Source organism: Rutidosis leptorrhynchoides, chromosome 10, assembly GCF_046630445.1.
Source record: "Rutidosis leptorrhynchoides isolate AG116_Rl617_1_P2 chromosome 10, CSIRO_AGI_Rlap_v1, whole genome shotgun sequence".
In the NCBI taxonomy this organism is placed as follows: Eukaryota; Viridiplantae; Streptophyta; class Magnoliopsida; order Asterales; family Asteraceae; genus Rutidosis; species Rutidosis leptorrhynchoides.
The window spans coordinates 350,231,070-350,246,373 of NC_092342.1; positions in this window are offsets into that span (position 1 = coordinate 350,231,070).

The following is a 15,304-nucleotide window of genomic DNA, read 5'->3' on the forward strand; positions in this document are numbered from 1 at the left end:
AATGATTTCTAAACTTCGTCGTGAGTTAAAGACTAGATCATAGAATCGAAATTGCTTTACCCAAAGACAGGGCGAATTTTTTTTTATCATTATTTATAATATTACTGATCTAAAGTATGCCAAAAAAATTAAAAAACCCGAAAATATTTGTTTATAAAACAATCTCTTTAAAAACGAAATTTTTTTAAATTTTGTCGAGGGACGGACTAGGTAAACATACCGAAACTACCTAAAGTAAAAGGAAACAAAATTTTAAAAAATTATTCATTTAAATTGTTTTAATAAATAAAGGTTTTATAAAAAAAATATAAAAAATATAATAAAAATATTATGTATTTTTTGTAGTTTATCTTATGTACAAAACAAGGTAAAACATCGCACTTTCAAAGACTGGCATTAAAGTTCAGCAAAAGCTACTAATTTTGACGACAAGACGCAAAATATCAAATGTGATATAAAATAATTTGTTTGCAAACTCGGTATTTTTAATCACTTTTCTACACTAATCACCCTCATGAATTTATAATTATAGTCCGATTTCATGTAAATGAGAGCATTGCATGATCTCAAGTGTGGAGAAGGGTTATAAATTCTCTCGGGTTTACACTTGGTTTATTTGCCAAATTTTGTGAAAATTTGAAAAAATTTCAACTAAACGAATTCAAAATCTTGTTTATACATATTTATGAACGATAAAACTAGGTTATAATACCGAAATTATTGTTACCTTGGAGAGAACATAAATGAAGAAACAACCCAAAACGCTTGAATTCATTTAAAATGGAATAAAGGAGAATAAAAAGGCAAAGAAAATAATAAATAAATGCTAAGTGTGGGAAGAATTTACCAAGTTCTTTAAAACATATATCACATATTTTGTACAAGATTATTGCAGGTACTTTTGCTTTGGACTAAACTAACCAGTTTTACACGATTTACTGTAATATATTTGAAAGAAAAATGGATCTACACGATGAATCAATTCCTTCATTAAAAGGAAGTAAAGTCTTCCAAAAAAGACACGCGATTCTTGATTTAGGTCAGGAAGTTGTCGTCCAGACCAGCTGTAGGTTGACGAAAAATCTAGAAAAGTCATCTCTAAAATCAGCAGAAAATCCACGAACCTCAGCATCAAACAGGGTCGCCAAGTGGTCAGACTTATCCTAACCATGAGAGGATCTGTCTCGTAAAATGGGGAGGGCGCCGTGCAAATTAGCTTGATAAGACTAATGAATCAGACCCCCAGAAAGGATAATCTCCTTAAAGATTAAAAATCAGCTTTTAAGTCTGATATTACTCAATCCTAGAGATTGACCTTAAAGATTGAGAATTACAAACTCGTGGAATTCAATGATATCTAAACTCGAGCTTGAACGAGACAATATTTTGATCAAATTAAAACCGATTTGTTTTCTGAAAACCCATTTTCAATGCGTTCATTACCATTGAACGTAAAATTCTAAGAATTCACCAGAATTCATTAGGTCACCTGAACCAAATCGGGTGTCAACCGTAAGAACGGTGTTTTCATAGCATGGTCGAAGACAGGACCTTGTACTAGACCGAAATATTATAGGGTGATCTTTACTATTTCTCCTACAAAGGATAGTAATTGCATCCGACACATTGTGGACCATGAACATCTACATATCATTAGACATTGCCTTAACAGTTGCTTGTTCAACACTTTCCTTTACAATCGGACGGTAGTTTACCGAAAGGTAATATACAGAGCAAGTATACCAGACGTGTTGCTTTTCTAATACAAGGTTAGCAAGTGGGTGACACAAAACCGCAAGTTTTGAACTAAAATTTTCAAATCTGAAACCCACAAAACCCACAAAAACATTTTGCAAACACCGGTAAAGGGTTATTCCAGAAAACTTATCTAGGGAAAAAGCTAGAATGAATTTTCAAAAGATCAAAGGTTTTCATAAAGATCCAATTTCCTTAAAGGATCTACATTTTCATAGTCATGTGGGACTGTAAACCACATCGTTACTATCATTGTTTATACCGCTGTATCAAAATCACTGATGTATAAAGTGTGAGAATAAAAAAAGTGATTCGAGTGAAGTGTGATTTAATTTCAAGTTCTGTATTGCTTGAGGACAAGCAACGCTCAAGTGTGGGGATATTTGATAGTGCTCCAAATGAACATATAATTAGGCGCAATATCATTCCAATATGTAAAGTTTTTAGTTGTAATTATTCTATTTTTTAAGTTGTAATCGTTTAAATAAATAAATGTGAAGACGAAGCACGAAGATTAAAGAATTGAAGAAAAAGTGCCACTAAAACTGGAAAAGGGTCCTTAAAGCCATAGTGCACTCAAAAGCATCCTAAAAAGTGAGTTAAAAGACTTGCGCGGATTTTGGGAGTTAAGGAAAATAATTTTTTGTGCAAATTACAAATTGCAAAACATAAAGTACAAGATATTAAAGCGTACGAACGGACGTTCAAAAATTCAGAACCGAAACATGAATCGAGCATCAATGCGTGAGTCAACGGAGCTAAAATTACAAGTCGACTATGTACAAGAATATAATATAATATATATATAATTATATAAAATTATATATATATTATATATATTAAATAAATATGTCGACAAGCTAGGAGCCAAAAGCATATGAGCTGGATCAGGAGGCCATGCGATCGCATGGCCTGGAGGCACAATTTCCATGCGATCGCAAGGGAGCAATTTGCTGGTCAGGTGTTATGTGACGATCGCTCCAAATCCATATGGACGAACACGTCATTCATCGATTTTATTGCGAGGTATTTGACCTCTATATGATACGTTTTGTAAATATTGCATTCTTTTGAAAAGGCACACCATAAATGAATATTTAAATCAAAGGTTTTCGACATCTGATGATTTCTATATATAGACAATCACCGTAATATAATAGTTTACAATAGTACTTACATTGACAATGCAGTCAAAATAAGATACATGGTGATGATTTGGTGAATGCAACGTTTCCTTGAAAAATATGCCATGTAAGACTCCATGCACGTAGCTTGTCTAACATATAAACAAACAGCGGAAGACTTCTAGGGAACCTGAGAATAAACATTCTAACAAGTGTCAACACAAAGGTTGGTGAGTTCATAGTTTTAATGTTTTGCATAATCTGTACATAAAGGTGGATCACAAGATTTCAGTTGTTTCATCCAGAAACGTTTATCAAAATATTCTACGAAATTGAGCACCCTGGTAACTAAACTTAACGTATATATAATTTATACCCTTTGTATAATCATCTTAATAATACACGCAAACCAACGTGTATGCTTCTTAAATAGCATACGTCCGTTAAAAGGCTAGTGCTCTAGCTCGGACGGGGATATCAAGCCCTATGGATCCATATACAACTACTCGCGCCCAACAGTTCTTATAACTGACAGTTACTAGTTACCAAAGCTAAGGGATTTTTGGTTCAAACTCGGTGTAGAATTTAGTATGTACTTGTATCCATTGTGTTTAAAATAAAGTGCATGTATTCTCAGCCCAAAAATATAGATTGCAAAAGCAATTAAAAAGGGAGCAAATGAAACTCACCTTAGCAGCACATAAAGTCGTTCACCGAAATGTGACCGAAACTTGGAATACCAAATAACCGTAGATCTCAACCTAGAGAACATATGTTGGTCAATAATTTTCTATCAAGCTAGGTCAGGTCATAGTGTATCACAATCTTAATGCTCGAGATCGACATACAAAAGTTATCAAAAGTCATTTCAAAAAGTCAATCTGACTCAATACAATAGTTGAATGATTATGGCAATCGAAACATTTTAACATTTCACATAGTTTCCTAATTTTTGTAAAATTAAACTATAGTTTTTATAAGGCTTTAAAATATGATAAAACAATCAATTTTGACAATTGTTCAACAAAACGAGACGTGCCTTATATATATAAGAATTCATTTACTCCGCTGGTAATATTTAAAAATTCAATTTATCAATCTTATAAACAAGTTGTTTAAATATTAATTGCAGATTCAAAAGCAATTTCAATTAACGTCAATCATAATTCAGTTGATCATATCTTTTAATTCGTTCATCGAAATCATACGATATCTAAATGAAAAGTTATTGATTTTTCGCCAGCTTTCCAAAAACATGCATATCATATACCCTTTATTAGTAATATATGTATTTAATTCGTGATTCATCATAGACCGTTTAACGACGAAATTTAGCATACTAGCATGCATAAACATATATACTCGAGCACTAGACATGTATACACTATTAATATATAAAAGATAAGATATGAATGCTCACGTATCAATATTGTGATTCAATATTGCAGGAAAATACGTAGACGCAACGGAGATGATAAATACTAGGTTAGACTTGCGAATAATACCCATGAACATTACTCATAATCTCCATAGCTATAACCCATAGTTTCCTTAGCTTAAACCCGTTTGAAAACTTGTTTTGAAAGTGACATGCTTATGACCTCGTCGTAGTATTTTATGTATAATACTAATTAATAATACTCCGGACTATAAGATTAATAATAATAATAATAATAATAATAATAATAATAATAATAATAATAATAATAATAATATTAATCTTAATAATAATAATAATAATAATAATAATAATAATAATAATATTAATAATAATAATAATAATAATTATATAACAGAGGGAGTAAGAAATAGAATATGGGTGTGTGTGTACGTCGAGCAAACTGGCCAATTTATAAAATGTTTCTGAATCCTGACTGCCATGCGATTGCATGGGTTTTATGCCTATTTCGCATGCGATCGCATGGCCCCAAAATCCAGCTAACAATTTTTTTGTTGTTTTGTTTGTCGACATATTTTTATAATAAATATATAATATATATAATTTATATTAATTAATTATATATTATATTATATTCACGTGCATAGTTGACTTTTAATTTTTGGTCCGATGACTCGTACGTTTACGCTCGACTAATGTCTCAGTACCAGTTTCTCGAATGCATTTTTGTATGCTTAGAAAACTTGTACTTTACGTTTCGTGATTCGTACCTTTTTCAAAATATAATCTTAAATTATCAGTAAACTATATTACTCAAAGTATAACTTATACATTTTAGTAATTTGGTCATTTGCTTCTATAAATCAACTCCTCGTTGTTTATTAAAATATATTTAATAATATCGAAACGTTTTATATCTAATTCAATTTTATGCATTATCACATTATAAAATATATATTTTCGTTTAGAAAAATATAAATTTGTATATAATATTTATTTATCAAACAGAACAATAAATGGGTGTTACTATTGTTTACAAAAATAATTTCGAACCTTAATATATATATACACAATATATATAAATACTTTTTCTATACACGTTGCAAGTTATTTATATATCAAATACAGTTAAAAAGGAAAGATTTCTTAAATCAAGGTGGACCTCTCAACAAAGACTTATCACAATACTTACGGGATTTATAATTGTTGAAATATCAGCTAATCCAATCGTTGGTATTATCTTCTAATTCCGTAGATGAATATATTAAGCATATATTGAGACAAATACGTTTAATCTAAAATATTATACATTTAATACTTTGTTAACGTTTTCAAGTTATAATATATATATATACATACATATATATACATATATATATATATATATATATATATATATATATATATATATATATATATATATATATATATATATATATATATATTCATATCCATTTACATATTCGTTCGTGAATCGTCGAGCATAGTCAAAAGGGTAATTGAATGTATGAACATAGTTCCAAAATTTTTGAGACTCAACATTACAAACTTTGCTTATTGTGTCGGAATTATATAAAGATTAAAGTTTAAATTTGGTCAAAAATTTTTGGGTTGTCACATGTTATAAAAAGGCAACGAATTGGACGAAATATACACATCTTTTTTTTATTTTCTTTCTCTGTAATGAAAATATATATATTTATATTTATAATATTAAGTTTAAATTAAGTTTAATAATAATTAGGTTATTGTAAGAAATGTTTTAAGGTTTTGTAAGTCGGAACTCTGTCCGTGTAACGCTACGCGATTAATCACCACTGTAAGCTATGTTATTTCTTTTTAAATTAATGTCTCGTAACTAAGTTATTATTATGCTTATTTGAGCCGAAGTAATCGTGATGTTGGACTAAATATTAAAATGGGGTTATTGGATTTTGTACCATAATTTGGGTTTGGACAAAAGACCGACACTTGTGAACATTGGACTATTGACTATTAATATATATGGGGTGTTGTCTAATTGAACGACAACTCATTGGAACCTGTCGAACCTATCTTCAAATTAGTTAATCTAATAATTATTAAAATGATTATGTATGTCCTATTTAGTGACGTTTATACAACATCTTTTACGATCATTTAATTAATTATTCGGGTTGGGTAATTGATTATTCAAACTGATCAAGTGGGTAAATTAATGTTCATATCTTATTAAAACAGGGGTGGATTACATACAAGGGTAATTGGTGTAATTGTTAACAAAGTATTAAAACCTTGGATTATACGCCGTCGATAATCTGGTGTAATCATTAAACAAAGTATTAAAACCTTGTTACAGTTCGAATCCCTAATTAGTTGGAATATTTGACTTCGGGAATAAGGTTAATTTGACGAGCATTTTATAATTATGATCGATGGACTATTATGGAAAAAAACTAGATAGGTATCAAATAAATCCAGGACAAAGGACAATTAACCCAGATAAATAAATTAAAATCAAAACGTCAAACATCATGATTACGGAAGTTTAAATAAGAAAAATACTTTTATTTCATATTTCATCGTACTTTTATTTACTCTCATTTTAATTACTGCAATTTACTTTATCACAATTTAAATTCTGTCATTTATATTATCGTTATTTATCTTTACGTTTAAAATATAAAATCGACAAACCGGTCATTAAACGATAAAACCCCCCTTTTATAATAATAATATTACTATATATAATTATATATATTTTATATAAATATAGTTGTTAAAAATATAGTACGTAATCACTAGCTCCCTGTGGAACGAACCAGACTTACTAAAAACTACACTACTCTACGATTAGGTACACTGCCTATAGTGTTGTAGCAAGGTTTAGGTATATCCCATCTATATAAATAAATAAAACTTGTATCATATTTCGCCGTATTTCATATTAAAAATAATACTATTTCGTACTACACCTCTCACACATCAAGTCCCAAAACCATAATGTTCAAAGCTTTTTCGGCAAAATAATCGCTTTTTTGGTTAAATTTGTAGGTAAAGTAATTACGAAGACGATGCAAAAAGAATCAAGAGAAACGGAGCTAAAACGAAGATTCTAGAGCGAAAACGGTGAAAGACAAGAAATCAAGTTACGATCCAGTGAATCAAGGCTGATCAGACCAAAAAAACGGCCTGCCGTACGGCTTGCCAGTATGGGGTACGACCTGCCAAATGGTCCAGCAAACGGCCCCAAGAAACGGCTTGCCTGTCAAACGGCCTGCCAAACGGCCTGCCAGCCATTTGTAGGCAATTTTCTAGTCTATTTAAAGTGCTTTTTGTCATCCAATTTCCACACACCTCTCTTCACTCTCTCACTACAATACCCTTTCTCTCACTAGAGCTTTCAAGGCCTTCTCACCTCCGAGCAGGAAATCAAGTACCCGGAGGCGACCGCCGAAGATTGTAATAGGAGCGGTCTAGAGGTTGTCAGCACTTGTAATGGTCCAGATCTCGTCTGTAAACGGTGAACGCTTTCCTTAATTTAATAAAGTTATTATCTTAAGTTGCTTTCATCTTGCATGATTATCTATCTGTTACAAATGTTTATTATATGTTGAATATTTTATCTGAAAGTTATCATACTGTTATGCTGAAACCTTGACAGTTTAGAAGTTTAATTTACGGATCACCTTTTCCGCTTATTCGCGTGGCTATAACCTAGTATTAGGACCTGATCAATCCTAGGATACAAGGTAAGTAGTTATGTGTGCTTAACGTCACAATAGGGATATAGTACCTACGTACGAATAACCACTTGTTCGTCATAGAGGAGCTGCCCATTTAGGTTGTGATTAGAGTTAGCATTAGAGAGTTCAGTGAACACTAGCTTACTCAAAAGCATGATTCGTGTCAGAAGCAATGTTCTTGAGATATTGTAAGATGATCCGGGGTTGAATAAGTGATCGCAAAGGAGAGACTAATATCCCAATTAGCAGTACCTTAGAATATCTAAGATTGCACATCTGTTAATGTTAAGGCATAGCATAGTGATTAAGTGGTAGGATATTGCTTTAGTTAGACCAACTAGGATTAAGAAAAGCTGAGACTGTAGCGACCCGACAAAATCGTCATTGACGGCGCCGTCTACTTAGGTCCCGTTACGTGGTTATAAGTCTTTAAAACAACGTTTGACCAAAAATATGTCGCATTCATTTCAAATGTGAAGATTGTTTCAAAGTTTACAAGGTTAGTTCAACCATAAGTTACGTTACAACGTTATAAGTACAAGTGAAACCTATGCGACACAAATTAAAAGTAGCCAAAAGACGCTCCATGTATGCATATATACTCGACATCCAATGCAAGTATCAAAATAATGAGCGGAAGCATGTATCACAAAACGTTCAAGGACCTGAGAAAAACATAGAAATCTGTCAACGAAAACGTTGGTGAAATCATAGGTTTAAGTAAGTAAGTAAGTAAGTAAGTAAGTAAGTAAGTACAAATGAACCACAAGATTTGTATCATTGAATAATAGTAAACCATTCTAAAATTTGTTATCACGAGCACCCAATTATCAAGGCTTAACTTTCCATCCATAGAACCCCATCACAATAGTGTTAGAACATACACTGTTGCTCGAAAATATATTTCATCCGAATAACGGTAGCGAACCGTCCGAATGAGGGTTTGTCAAACCCATATGGCCATACAACATAAGTTCTCGCTTAGACCCGACAAGTGTAACTAATGATAATCGAATTGAGGATTTTTGTTCTAACTCGTATGTAGAATGTTTGTTTTTGTACTTGTTCACTGTAAAATGAAACGTTTATGGTTTCTCATCCCAAATGTAAGTTTAAAAGAGTAAAGGTGGGACTATGATCTCACCTTGAGTGCACGAGTGAATAAAGTACTTCACAAGATAACGTGTGAAAGAACGAATGCTAGTCTTAACCTAAAAAAGTAGGTCGTATCAATAACGGTAATCACGGTTGGTCAAAGATGTTCAATTAGTCCTATGGCTCGTTACGATTCGATTATATAGCATGTGAATCAAATTGTCAAGTTCCATGCAAGATACAAGTATAAAAGCACGTTAGAACGATTGCACAAACATTTGGTTAAGTTTGATTAAAAGTAAACTTTGGTCGGGTCAAAGTCAACGAAAAAGTCAACACGTTCTGGTCGGGTCCCGAACTATTTTTCTGAGGTTTTTAATCATATATAAGCATGTTAGAACAAGTTACATGTGAATCGGAGGTGCGTAGCATAGTAAATATTTTTCGTAAAAGTGTAAGTTTGATCAGAATCCAAACACGCCTAATGCCGCGCCGCGACCAAGGATTGCCGCGCCGCGACACTCAACGTGAGCGGGTACCTGGGCTGGTGCAAGTGTTCAAGTCTCGAGCCAAAACTCATTTTAACACAACAAATGAACCGTAAACACTTAAAACGTATACCATACATTGTTGGAAAGGTAATTTAGCGAGGAATACAACTAAACACATATCATCAATCAATTCTAGCATTTACAACAATCAAAACCGCATTAAATGTTCATCGTTAACGATACTCAAGCTCATAAATGCAACCAATGATTCAGAAACCAAATGCACACATATAATATGCCGTTTCGTAGGTAATTACTCATACAATACAACTAAACACTTACAATTGACATTGCAAAGCATTCAATGCATCAAAAATCTATTTTACTTCTATCAAACCCTAACTCAAAATCACAAATTTAGCAATGAAGTTTATGGAGTCTTTCCAAGTCAACCTAAACATCAAATTGAAGCTAGTGATACTAGTAATACATTTAATACATGCACTTTTAACATCTAACAATATTTAAGCAACCAAATCATAAAATCAAACACACAAAATTTCAAGTTCATGCTAGTTACTTAAAATAACAAGATCGGGCATACAAATCATATATTCATGTTAGAATTGAGCCATAGATACTAATTAACACTTTTATAAGTCAAAATCATCAAGAACACAAAATCTAGTGTTTTTTAGAAAGTTACTCAAATGAGATGTAATCGGTATGGATTCGAAGAGGAAGATGCAAGGATTCCAAATATGTAATCTATTTGAATTGATGCTTGCTAGATCTTGAATAGATGATGAATCTTTGAATTGGAGTTTTGAGAGAAATGTTGAAAGTATTAAGAAAAATGGAAAAGGAAAATGGATAATGAATAGATGAGGGAGGAGTTGACTCTTTAACCTAGTCACTCCTTTTGTCAATTGGCAAAATTGGTCCCTCAAGTTTAAAGCGGGTGCGTGTATTACCTAAACGAGTTATTTTAAAACGCGTTTTAACGGAAGATGTTATAATCATATAACGGACTTTAAATAAATAAACGAAAAGTAAACGGAAAAAGGCGGGATGTTACATTACCTACTCCTTAAAAGAAATTTCGTCCCGAAATTTAAGTAGGCGTAGTAGTCGTTGTTTCTTCCTCAAGACCTTGCGTTTCCAAATCCAAGAATAAATGAGGGTACTTCATTTTCATTTGATCTTGTCTTTCCCAAGTAAACTCGGGTCCCCTTTTGGCATTCCAACGAAGCTTATCGATCGGGATTCTACTTTGTTTTAGCGTCTTGACGGAGGTGTCCACAATTTCAACCGGTTCCTCCACAAAATGAAGTTTGTCATCAATAGTAAGCTCCTCGAGAGGGATGACGAGTTCGGGTTCGGCAAAACACTTCTTCAAGTTCGATACATGGAAGGTAGGATGAACGGAGCTCAGTTGAGGCGGAAGATCTAAACAATAAGCAACGGTTCCAACACGCTCCAAGATTTCGAAAGGACCAATATACCGCGGATTTAACATCTCGCGTTTCCCGAAACGGATTACACCTTTCCAAGGTGCGACTTTTAACGTTAGGCGATCACCGACTTGGAATTTGAGGTCGTTGCGTCTTTTGTCGGTATAGCTCTTTTGACGACTACGGGCCTTCCTGAGTCTCTCTCAGATTTGAACGATCTTCTCGGTTGTCTCATGAATGAGTTCGGGTCCGGTGATTTGTGTGTCGCCTACTTCGGCCCAAAAAAGAGGAGAACAACATTTTCGGCCATACAAAGCTTCGAAAGGTGCGGCGTTGATACTCGCGTGGTAACTATTATTGTAATAGAATTCGGCGAGAGGCAAGTGCTTGTCCCAAGCTTTTCCGAAATCGATAACACAAGCTCGTAGCATGTCTTCCAAGGTTTGAATTGTGCGTTCGCTTTGTCCATCGATTTGTGGATGATATGCGGTGCTCATGTCTAAATGCGTTCCCAACGCTTCTTGTAAGGTGCGCTAACATCTGGAAACAAAACGGCCATATCGATCGGAAATAATCGATAAAGGCACACCATGACGGGCCATGATCTCTTTTATGTAAAGTTGTGCAAGTTTTTCCATTTTGTCGGTTTCCTTCGTGGCTATGAAGTGTGCAGATTTGGTGAGACGGTCAACAATAACCCAAATAGTATCATAACCGCCCACCGTCTTTGGTAGTTTGGTGATAAAATCCATCGTTATCCTTTCCCACTTCCATTGTGGGATTTCGAGTTGTTGAAGTAGTCTGGACGGTCTTTGATGTTTGGCTTTGACTTTGGAGCAAGTTAGGAACTTTTCAACATAAGTAGCAACGTCCCTTTTAATGTTCGGCCACCAATATTGTTCTTTGAGGTCGTGGTACATCTTATTGGCACTGGGGTGAATCGAATATCTTGACTTATGGGCTTCATCTAAAATAAGTCTTCTCAAGTCCCAATAACTAGGCACCCAAATTCTTCCGGCGAAATATCGAAGTTCGGTCACCTTAACTTCGAATCGAGATGTGAGGACGTTCAAGTGTTCGAGAGAGATGTTTTCATCCTTGAGAGCCTCATCTTGGGCTACACCAATTTGACTAATGAGGTTGGTGTGAATGGTGATGTTTAAAGCTCGGACACGAAGAGGCACCGCTCTTTCTTTTCGACTTAAGACATTGGCTACTACATTTGCCTTCCTGGGATGGTAACGAAGCTCGCAATCGTAATCGTTTAAGGTTTCAATCCACCATCGTTGTCTCATGTTTAGTTGTTTTTGGTCGAAGATGTGTTGGAGGGTTTTGTGATCGGTCAAGATGGTACTTTTGGTTCCATAAAGATAGTGTCTCCACATTTTGAGTGCAAAGACAACGGCTCCGAGTTCGAGATCATGTGTCGTATAGTTCCGTTCATGAATTTTCAATTATTGAGAGGCATAAGTAATGACTTTCTTTCGTTGCATCAATACACACCCAAAACCATGTTTCGAGGCATCGCAATATACAACAAAATCATCATTGCCTTCGGGAAGTGACAAGATAGGAGCGGTGGTTAGCTTTGTCTTCAAGATTTGAAACGCGGATTCTTGCTCGGTTGCCCAAATGAATTTCTTTCCCTTGTGAGTTAATGCGGTTAGAGGACGAGCAACCAAAAAAAAATCCTTGATGAATCTACGATAGTATCCGGCGAGACCCAAAAATTGACGAATGTGAGTAGGAGTTTCCCATTTACTAATGGCTTCGATTTTTGCGGGATCGACTTTAATACCTTGATCACTTACAACATGACCAAGAAATTGAACTTCCTTCAACCAAAATTCACACTTGGAGAATTTGGCATAGAGTCGTTCTTGTCTCAAGAGTTCAAGCACAAGTCGGAGATGTTGTTCGTGCTCTTCTTCGCTTTTAGAATAGACCAAAATATCATCGACGAACACGATAACGAATTTGTCGAGGTATGGTTTGCACACGCGGTTCATAAGATCCATGAACACCGCCGGTGCGTTAGTGAGACCAAATGGAATTACAAGAAATTCATAACTACCATAACGAGTCCGGAAAGCGGTTTTGGCGACATCTTCCCCCTTAACCCTTAATTGATGATAACCCTAGCGGAGATCGATTTTTGAATATACACGAGATCCTTGTAGTTGATCAAAGAGGTCGTCGATGCGCGGAAGAGGATATTGGTTCTTAACCGTCAATTTGTTTAGTTCACGATAATCAATGCACATTCGTAGGGATCCATCTTTCTTCTTAACGAACAAAATCGGAGCGCCTCATGGTGAATGGCTAGGTTGGAAAAAACCACGGTCAAGTAGTTCTTGGATTTGACTTTGTAATTCTTTCATTTCGGATGGAGAAAGTCTATACGGTGCACGTGCTACGGGTGCGGCTCCTGGAATAAGATCGATTTGGAATTCTACCGGTCGATGAGGTGGAAGACCCGGCAATTCGTCGGGAAATACATCGGAAAAGTCACTAACAATTAGCACATCATCGATATGCTTCTCGTCGATCTCGACTTTCTTAACATGGGCTAGAATCGCGAAACAACCTTTACGAAGGTATTTTTCAACTTTAAGGCACGAGACGAAGTTGAGTCCAGTGCAACTCTTATCGCCATAAACAATCAAGGGTTCACCATTCTCGATAGGAATTTGTATCGCTTTAAGATCACAAAGAATGTGGGATTTCGTTTTAGCTAGCCAATCCATACCAATGATTATGATGTGTGCGAGGTGGTGTATAAAATAGTTATATTATTACTACAAAATACTATTAAATACGATACAATTTTACATAAGTGATTTATTTATTTATAGAGTGGATATACCTAAACCTTGCTACAACACTTATAGGCAGTGTACCTAATCGTACAGTAGTGTAGTTTTTAGTAAGTCCGGTTCGTCCACAGGGAACTCGCCAAGTTTAACGCTATATTTTTAACTTATAATTGTAAAAATACAAAAATATATATAAGTAGTATTATTATTATAAAAGGGGGTTTTACCGTTTAATGACCGGTTTGTCGATTTTTAAAACTTTAGTCGCAGTTAAAACCTAATGTAAAATATTAAAAATAAAAATAACTTAATTTAAAGCGTAAAGTAAATACCGATAATGAAATTGCGATAAATAAAAATGCGATAAATAAAAAGTACGATAATTAAAAGTGCAATTAAATACGAAATAAAGGAAATTAAATATGAAATAAAGGAATTATGCTTATTTAAACTTCCGTAATCATGATGTTCGACGTGTTGTTTTTAGTTTATTCCCATGGGTTAATTGTCCTTTGTCCTGGATTATTTGATATGTCCATATGGATTTGTCCATAATAGTCCATCAGTCATAATCATAAAGTGCAGAAGTCTTCGTCAAATTATTCTTATTCCCGAAGTCAAATATTTCAACTAATTGAGGATTCGAATTGTAACAAGGTCTTAATACTTTATTTAATGAATACACTAGGTTATCGACTGCGTGTAAACTAAGGTTTTAATACTTTGTTAACAATTACACCAATTACCCTTGAATGTAATCCACCCCTGTTTCAACAAGTCTATTTACTATTAATCCAGTTCCGTGTCCGGTAAAATGAACAATTATTGGTATTTATAGATATCCCGCCCACCTTGCCCAGTCAAGCGTATGTGGTTATATATAAATACGTCAAATTATAAGTCTATATATTAAATTAACGAGGTATCATTTAGTTAATATAAAGCCCATTAATAGCCCATAGTCTAATTTCTACAAGTGTCGTTCTTTTATCCAAACCCCAATTATGGTACAAAGCCCAATTACCCAATTTTAATATTTAGCCCAACATCATGATTACTTCGGCATTAAATAAGCATAATAATAACTTAGCTACGAGACATTAATTTAAAAAGGTTGAACATAACTTACAATGATTAAAAATAGCGTAGCGTTACACGGACAGAATTTCGACTTACACCCTTACAACATTCGCTAACATACCCTTATTATTAGAATTTAAATATAAAATTAAAATTAAAAAATAATATATATATATATATATATATATACGTTGAGTGAGAGATAGATGAAAAAGATGTATATTCGATCACCAACTGCGAAATTTATAGGCATGTGGCCACAAAAAGTGGCCCATGCAATCGCATGGATAATATACCTACAGGCCATGCGATCGTATGGAGGTAGGTACCAGCTCACGTAATTTTTTTTTCAAGCTTGTCGACGT